The sequence below is a fragment of the Rattus norvegicus genome, chromosome 2 (assembly GCF_036323735.1).
Source record: "Rattus norvegicus strain BN/NHsdMcwi chromosome 2, GRCr8, whole genome shotgun sequence".
NCBI classification, from domain to species: Eukaryota; Metazoa; Chordata; class Mammalia; order Rodentia; family Muridae; genus Rattus; species Rattus norvegicus.
Window position 1 is genome coordinate 146,582,101 of NC_086020.1, and position 7,803 is coordinate 146,589,903.

General features: G+C 38.1%; 1 non-coding gene across 1 annotated transcript; it reads right to left on the minus strand.

Annotated features, from left to right (window-relative positions):
* Nucleotides 1–2,881: 2,881 nt before the first annotated feature.
* On the minus strand, nt 2,882–2,987 carry Rnu6-173 (RNA, U6 small nuclear 173). Its single transcript, XR_005501566.2, has one exon. It is a non-coding gene; the product is annotated as a U6 spliceosomal RNA (small nuclear RNA).
* Nucleotides 2,988–7,803: the final 4,816 nt, after the last annotated feature.

The following is a 7,803-nucleotide window of genomic DNA, read 5'->3' on the forward strand; positions in this document are numbered from 1 at the left end:
TTTGTCAAAAATCAAGTGACCATAGGTGTGTGGGTTCATTTCTGGGTCTTCAATTCTATTCCATTGGTCTATCTGTCTGTCTCTGTACCAATACCATGCAGTTTTTATCACTATTGCTCTGTAATACTGCTTGAGTTCAGGGATAGTGATTCCCCCTGAAGTCCTTTTATTGTTGAGGATAGCTTTAGCTATCCTGGGTTTTTTGTTATTCCAGATGAATTTGCAAATTGTTCTGTCTAACTCTTTGAAGAATTGGATTGGTATTTTGATGGGGATTGCATTGAATCTGTAGATTGCTTTTGGTAAAATGGCCATTTTTACTATATTAATCCTGCCAATCCATGAGCATGGGAGATCTTTCCATCTTCTGAGGTCTTCTTCAATTTCTTTCCTCAGTGTCTTGAAGTTCTTATTGTACAGATCTTTTACTTGCTTGGTTAAAGTCACACCGAGGTACTTTATATTATTTGGGTCTATTATGAAGGGTGTCGTTTCCCTAATTACTTTCTTGGCTTGTTTCTCTTTTGTATAGAGGAAGGCAACTGATTTATTTGAGTTAATTTTATACCCAGCCACTTTGCTGAAGTTGTTTATCAGCTTTAGTAGTTCTCTGGTGGAACTTTTGGGATCACTTAAATATACTATCATGTCATCTGCAAATAGTGATATTTTGACCTCTTCTTTTCCGATCTGTATCCCTTTGATCTCCTTTTGTTGTCTGATTGCTCTGGCTAGAACTTCAAGAACTATATTGAATAAGTAGGGAGAGAGTGGGCAGCCTTGTCTAGTCCCTGATTTTAGTGGGATTGCTTCAAGTTTCTATCCATTTAGTTTAATGTTAGCAACTGGTTTGCTGTATATGGCTTTTACTATGTTTAGGTATGGGCCTTGAATTCCTATTCTTTCCAGGACTTTTATCATGAAGGGGTGTTGAATTTTGTCAAATGCTTTCTCAGCATCTAATGAAATGATCATGTGGTTCTGTTCTTTCAGTTTGTTTATATAATGGATCATGTTGATGGTTTTCCGTATATTAAACCATCCCTGCATGCCTGGGATGAAGCCTACTTGATCATGGTGGATGATTGTTTTGATGTGCTCTTGAATTCGGATTGCCAGAATTTTATTGAGTATTTTTGCGTCGATATTCATAAGGGAAATTGGTCTGAAGTTCTCTTTCTTTGTTGTGTCTTTGTGTGGTTTAGGTATAAGAGTAATTGTGGCTTCGTAGAAGGAATTCGGTAGGGCTCCATCTGTTTCAATTTTGTGGAATAGTTTGGATAATATTGGTATGAGGTCTTCTATGAAGGTTTGATAGAATTCTGCACTAAACCCGTCTGGACCTGGGCTCTTTTTGGTTGGGAGACCTTTAATGACTGCTTCTATTTCTTTAGGAGTTATGGGGTTGTTTAACTGGTTTATCTGTTCCTGATTTAACTTTGATACCTGGTATCTGTCTAGGAAATTGTCCATTTCCTGAAGATTTTCAAGTTTTGTTGAATATAGGTTTTTATAGTAAGATCTGATGATTTTTTGAATTTCCTCTGAATCTGTAGTTATGTCTCCCTTTTCATTTCTGATTTTGTTAATTTGGACGCACTCTCTGTGTCCTCTCGTTAGTCTGGCTAAGGGTTTATCTATCTTGTTGATTTTCTCAAAGAACCAACTTTTGGTTCTGTTGATTCTTTCTATGGTCCTTTTTGTTTCTACTTGGTTGATTTCAGCTCTGAGTTTGATTATTTCCTGCCTTCTACTCCTCCTGGGTGTATTTGCTTCTTTTTGTTCTAGAGCTTTTAGGTGTGCTGTCAAGCTGCTGACATATGCTCTTTCCTGTTTCTTTCTGCAGGCACTCAGCGCTATGAGTTTTCCTCTTAGCACAGCTTTCATTGTGTCCCATAAGTTTGGGTATGTTGTATCTTCATTTTCATTAAATTCTGAGAAGTTTTTAATTTCTTTCTTTATTTCTTCCTTGACCAGGTTATCATTGAGTAGAGCATTGTTCAATTTCCACGTATATGTTGGTATTCTTCGTTATTGTTATTGAAGACCAGTTTTAGGCCGTGGTGGTCCGATAGCACGCATGAGATTATTTCTATCTTTCTGTACCTGTTGAGGCCCATTTTTTGACCAATTATATGGTCAATTTTGGAGAAAGTACCATGAGGAGCTGAGAAGAAGGTATATCCTTTTGCTTTAGGATAGAATGTTCTATAAATATCCGTTAAGTCCATTTGGCTCATGACTTCTCTTAGTCTGTCGACATCACTGTTTAATTTCTGTTTCCATGATCTGTCCATTGATGAGAGTGGGGTGTTGAAATCTCCCACTATTATTATGTGAGGTGCAATGTGTGTTTTGAGCTTTAGTAAGGTTTCTTTTACGTATGTAGGTGCCCTTGTATTTGGGGCATAGATATTTAGGATTGAGAGTTCATCTTGGTGGATTTTTCCTTTGATGAATATGAAGTGTCCTTCCTTATCTTTTTTGATGACTTTTAGTTGGAAATTGATTTTATTTGATATTAGAATGGCTACTCCAGCTTGCTTCTTCTGACCATTTGCTTGGAAAGTTGTTTTCCAGCCTTTCACTCTGAGGTAGTGTCTGTCTTTGTCTCTGAGGTGTGTTTCCTGTAGGCAGCAGAATGCAGGGTCCTCGTTGCGTATCCAGTTTGTTAATCTATGTCTTTTTATTGGGGAGTTGAGGCCATTGATATTGAGAGATATTAAGGAATAGTGATTATTGTTTCCCTTTATATTCATATTTGGATGTGAGGTTATGTTTGTGTGCTTTCATTCTCTTTGTTTTGTTGCCAAGACGATTAGTTTCTTGCTTCTTCTAGGGTATAGCTTGCCTCCTTATGTTGGGCTTTACCATTTATTATAAAAATATGGAATGCTTCACGAATTTGCGTGTCATCCTTGCGCAGGGGCCATGCTAATCTTCTCCTATCTTTCCAATTTTAGTATATGTGCTGCCGAAGCGAGCACAAATAGCTCATTCTTAATATATATTTTTTCTTCCCACTATTTGCTATATCTAATACAAACCATATTGTTTTTATGGTTTGTACATACATATCTTTGTGTATTCAGTTTCAAAATTAAGAGGAATTCCAAGAAGTTTAGTGAGGGTAGCATAGTGTTTGAGTTTTTGTTTTGTGAGATAACATTGGCTCTTCAAAGCACATACAATTAATTAAACTTAATCAAGAACCTGATCAATCTATATTATATATACAACTTTGAAATTTTCAAAGATTAATATAAAATATATTTTGAAAGCCATAAAAGCGTTAGCACCAACAAAATGGCAGCATGTAACCCTCATTTCCAACCCCAAAGCTAGGGGTAGAGAAAAGCAAATCCTAGGCCATACAATTGCCCAGTCTAGCTGAGTTGTCAAACTCTGGTGTCTGTGAAAAAGAGAACATTTAAAAAAAATCAGGCGACAAGTAATTGAAGAAGATGCCAACATCAACATCTCTCCTCCCTACATGCATGCAAACACACACATGCCCATACTACACACATGTATGTACACACACACACACACACACACACACACACAGAGAGAGAGAGAGAGAGAGAGAGAGAGAACAAAAAGTCAGCTAACTCACTAAATTATAAAGTCTAAACTATGAATTCTGTGATAACATCAGACGAATAAAATTTCACCACAATGAAAATGAAAACAAAGCTATCCCTGCCAAACTGACTGTGTAAGCTATGAACTTTTATACTTCCATAATTATTTCTTATGTCTAATAATTGTTTATCAGATGGTTCTAGTCACTGATTGTTTTTAGTCACTGTGGTGGTTTGAATAAATCCTCTGCATGTAGTTCTATGTTGAATTTTGTACCTTGATGTGTCCTATAAATAAAGATTTTTCATTCTTCTTTTTTTTTAAAGGAATGCCTCTAGGGGCCCATATATTTGAATGCTTATTGATCAGGGAACAGAACTATTTCAGAAGGCTTAGGAGGTGTGACCTTGTTGGAGGGTGAGCTTTAAAGTTTTAAAGCCCATTAGTCAGTCTCTCTCTCTCTCTCTCTCTCTCTCTCTCTCTCTCTCTCTCTCTCTCTCTCTCTCTGCCTATGGATCAGGATGTAGTTCACAGCTACTGCTCCAGCATCTGCCTACATCCTACCATGCTTCCTGCCATGCTGATAATAGACTAAACCTCTGAAAATGTAAGCCAGCCTCCAATGAAATGCTTTCTCTTATTATAATTGCCTTAGTAATGATGTCATTGAACAGTAACTAAGACATAGTTCTCCAAACTGAAGCCATAATGTACAGGAAACTGTCAATAGGGACTGCACTAAACTTGATCAAGTTTCTGGAAAACTAAGTATTCAGATACAATTCTGTTTAGTACACCATCTTTTTAAAGAAACTCACAAAACTACTCTAGAAAGCAAAACCTTCTCTTCTAGAAATTACCCACGAGGCACCATGTTTGAATGAAGAGATACATAATTTTTCAGATTTTGGGGTATGGAATCTTGCTAAAAATTGTATTAACAATATTAAATGATCATCTTATATTTGAAAATATATTTTACTATTCAAACTATATTAATCAATACAAGTTAATCATTTGCTGCAAGAATTCTAAAAACAATTTAAAGATAGGGACCATTACCCAGATGTACATTTTAGTCAAATGTCACATTATTTCTGAATGGTCTGGAGCAGATAGCTTTCCTTGGTATATTGTCTTATCAGATAATATTAACAAGAATATTTGTGTTCAGTCAATAGAAAGAAATCATAGCTTTCCTTTTCTTTACTAGAAAGCCAGAATGCTATACAATACTATGTTAAAGTTTATGACTCCTATGTATAGACTGAAATATTTACCTAGAAGTGACCATCTGGGAAATTTAGAACATCTTACCAAGAGTATGACTTGGGAGGTACCTGCCCGTTCTGAGCATGACTGAATCTTGCTCAGCCTTGCTTTTTATGCTGATGATTATGAAAAAAGAACTCCATTCTAATGGCCTTCAAGCCTGTGATCACCAAACATGGGTAGCTTAACATTAATATCGCCAGAGTGATTTTTTCTTTTACCCTGTATCATACATGATATCACCGAGATGTGTGTTGCTATTTGATTCCTCTAGCACTGAAATGAGTGTGGGTTCTTATGAAGACTTCTGCCCTAGGACAACATTGAGGTGTCCCATTTACTTATTATGAAGCTTGCCATTGGTCAGCCATTATATCTAATCTAACTGACCTAGAACCTTTTTTCAGTGTCCTCCATGTTCAAATGTCCATCAAAGGAGGGGTGTCTCATAGAGCTGAGGAATCTCCAGAGCATTTTTGGCTTATGTGTTGTTGCTATGAGACAGAGTCTGTTGTGCCCTCCAGGCTGGTCAACAACTCTCCAGCCTCCAGTTTAATCCTCCATACTGCTGGGCTCACAGGCATACATCAGCACGCCTTACTGTGAAGATACTATTTTCTTGTTACTAGGATTCTTGCTTTCTTCTTCCCACTAGAATCAATTCTGGACTCTGCCCTGTAATTTTGTAGTTTGTAGTTCTCTCTGAAGCAGAATTCAACTCAACAAGCTTACTACTTGCATGAAATCTTGTTCCAATGACAAATTTCATCAGTTCAAGCAAAGCAAACACTTTTGAAGGCTTGATTTTTGAATTGAAGTTTCCTTGGTTTCGTGACAAGGCTCTTGTTGGAAAATCATGACTCTGGTTCACTCAAGACTAAAGTATTAGTGATGAGAGTCACGAATTTTCCATTTCCATTGTTCTCTGGTGCTTTCTGTGCTCCCAGGGGTGAATTATGCAGAGGCAGAGAGGAGATGATTTTCTCCTACCTTCTTTTCAAATTACAGCATGAATAATATTATCTGATATTTAGTGCTGGTTCACAAAAAAAATGTACTTAGTTTCTTATTTCAGAAGGATTTTTTTCTTTTAAAAAATGACTTGCTTTTTATACAGATCATCCCAGACTTCATAAATGCAGCATAGTTAGCTGTATTTGTAGATGACAAAGAGGAAAATAGGAGAGAGAGAAAAGTAGGTACCAACAAGAAATAGTGCCTTTTAGTGAGCTAGATGCCTTTCCATCTGCACAACCTTATGATGTGTTGAAGATATACTGCAACAAGTTCATTGTGTTCGGAAGACACAATTGTGTGATCACTGAAAAATCTGATTTTATTTATTTATTACATTAAGGCATGTAACATCTCATTGTCTTTACTAATAAATAGAAATAAATGTCATTGATCTATTCAATAACAATTTATTTTTATTAATTATTTTCTTTATTTATATCCCAAATGTTGTTCCCTTCCAGTCCCCCTATCAGAGTTCTCCCCTCTACCCTCCCCTTCACCACAGAGTGTGTGCCCCACCCCTCAGTATCCCCCAAACCTGGGGCATCATGTCTCTACAGAATTAGGTGGACCCTCTCCCACTGAGGACATTAAAGGCAGCCCTCTGCTACTTAAGTGCCAGGGGCCTCAGACCAGCCTGTCTATGCACTTTCGTTGGTATCTCAGTCTCTTGGAGTTCCTAGAGGTCCAGGTCAGTTGACAATGTTGGTTTTCCTATGGGGTTATCATCCCTTTCAATTTCTTCAATCCTTTCCCTAACTCTTCCAGACTGGTCCCCAACCTTAGTCCAAAGTTTGCCAGTAAATATCTGCATCTTTCTCAGTCAGCTGCTGGTATAGACTCTCAGAGAACAGCCATGCCAGGCTTCTGTCTGCAAACATAATAAGTCATTAATAATAGTGTCAGGGTTTGGTGCCTACCCATGGGATGGATCCCAAGTTGGGTCTGTCACTGGTTAGCCATTCCTTCAGCCTCTGCTCCATTTTTGTCCCTAAATCGCTTTTAGATAGGAGCAATTTTGAGTCAAAAGCTTTATAGGTGGGATGATGTCCCATCCCTCCACTGGGGGTCCTATATGACTACTGGAGGAGGTCTCTTCTGTATCTATATCCCCACTGTGGAACATTTTGGCCAAGGTCACCCACATTGAGTCCTAGGACCCCCTCTCAACCCCATCCAAGGTCTCTGGAACGTTCTAGAGATTCCCCCACCCCCACCCCACCTTGTAGCTGCATATTTTCACTCATAATCCTGGCCCTCTGGGCCTGTCTTCTGCCCACCCCCCCATTCCTGTACCTGATTCTACCCACTATTCCCTTCTGTCTCCACTCTCCCATTCCGGTACCTCCCTATGTCTGCCTTCCATGACTATTTTGTTCCACCTTCTAAGTTGGATTTAAGCATCCTCACTATGGCCTTGTTATTTAACTTCTTTTGTTTTGTAGAGTATATCATAGATATTGTGTACTTTGTGGCTAATATCCACTTATCAATGAGTACGTCCTATGCATGCCCTTTTGGGTCTGGGTTACCTCACTCAAGATGATATTTTATAATTCCATTCATTTGCCTGTAAAACTCTTGATGTCCTTGATTTAATAGCTGAATAATATTCCATTGTGTAAAGCAACCACACTTTTTGTTTCTTTTCATCCACTGAGGGACAATTGGGTTGCTTCCAGTTTCTGTCTATTACAAATAAGGCAGATATGAACATTGTGGAGCATGTGTCCTTGAGATATTGGGGAGTGTCTTTGGGTATATGCTTAGGAACAGTATAGCTGGGTCTTCAGGTAGAACTATTTCCAATTTCCTGAAGAAATGCCAGATTGATTTCCAGAGTGGTCGTACAAGTTTGCCATCTCACTAGCAGTGCAGTAGTGTTCCTCTTGCTCTATATCCTTGCCAGCATCTGCTGTCACGTGAGGT